The sequence below is a fragment of the Elephantulus edwardii genome, unplaced genomic scaffold (genome assembly GCF_000299155.1).
Source record: "Elephantulus edwardii isolate Elephantulus edwardi_28Jun2011 unplaced genomic scaffold, EleEdw1.0 scaffold00256, whole genome shotgun sequence".
NCBI classification, from domain to species: Eukaryota; Metazoa; Chordata; class Mammalia; order Macroscelidea; family Macroscelididae; genus Elephantulus; species Elephantulus edwardii.
In genome coordinates this window covers 2,221,593-2,223,125 of record NW_006400006.1, presented here as the reverse complement: position 1 = coordinate 2,223,125, position 1,533 = coordinate 2,221,593, and positions in this window count along the sequence as shown.

The window sequence follows — 1,533 nt, the reverse complement described above, 5'->3', positions numbered from 1 at the left end:
AAACTGTCCTTTTCTTTACTCTCCTTCTCAGCCAGAGACTAGTTCCTCTATTTTTATTTTTTACCATTTGTTTGCCCCTCAAATCCACCTACATCCTCTTATACTCTTCACCAGTGTTGACTCACATTTTTGTACTAGCCAGATTTCACTTGGCAGGGATTAGTTCTGTTTCCTCTGCACACAATGTCTCTCTGTGAATACCTTCTGCTGTCGGTGTACACTACTAGGATTTTCCTGGATCCCTTCTCTCTGAATCCAGGAGCATCTTGAGGATGAGGTCTCTAATTTATCATAGGCCTTCATGCAATGGCTGGGCTGTAAACAAGAAGGAAAATAAACCAGCTGTCTTCACGTTGATTCCAATCCATAGATATTCTATGTGCTATAGAGGACCACTGCTCCACAGAGTTTTCTTGGCTATAAATTTCTTGGACTCCTCACTGCAGCACCGCTAGCAGGTTCTAGGAAACAGCCTTTAGGATAGAGTCAATTTGACAGCCCTAACAATAGCAGCATTCCATAATAACAGCTCATTATAGAAGCTAACCATTTGAGTGCTGAATATATCTTATAAATTTTTTTGCTTATTTAACCCTTAAAACAACTCACTAGAAAAACCTAGTTATTAATATACATATTACTTGGGGATGCTGAGCCAAAGATTAAAACCTTTTCTACACAGTTAACTGTAGTTCAAAGATGAATTAGAAAAATTTAAAAGAGTAAAAGATGTATTCCAATATTTTTTTCCCAAATGTGGCAAACTGAGTCTAAGTAGCCTGTCTTTCAGAAAATTTACATAGGTATATGAAAATATGTAACTTTTCAAAAAATTATTTTTAAAAGTGGTTTTCTGAAAGCTTTGAGACTTTTTGCAATTTATTCACATTTAAATAAAATGTAGCAAATACAGAAAGCACAAAAGAAGGAGAAGGGAAAGTAGTAAGAAGGTAGAAAAGATAGAAAACAGTGCTAGTAAAAGAAAAGGAAAACAGCCATTATTAAATCTTAATTCTGTGTAGGGTGGATTCTGATGGCTTAGTTAGTGGTAGGGGGTGTTGCTAACTAACCTAACTGCATGTAGTAGTTTGAATCCTTCAGTCGCTCCTAAGGGAGAAAAGTGAGCAATCTTTTCCTGTGCTATTTACAGCCCCTGAAAACTTACAGGAAGGTCAACCATGAGCCAGTTTTTACTCTTCTGCACATAACAACAATTCTGTATAGAGGGAGCTCTGGTGGACTAGTCTATAGGGAGGTGCTCTACTAACCCAGGAGCAACGCCTCGCTGCCAGTTTGAATCTATGAGCTGCTTTCTACCAGAAAGATAAGCAATGACACTTCCAGGCTCAGAAACCCAATGGAGGGTCAGCTGTGAGTCAGTTCTGACTTAACAACAATGAATTTGAGTCTTGAATTTTGTTCAAGACCTCGTTTTAAGAAAGGAAAAACTGGATGAAATATGTTTACGGCATTGAAGTCTATGGGGGAGAGAATAGTCTAAAAGTATTATATTTTAGGGCATTATTTTTATCG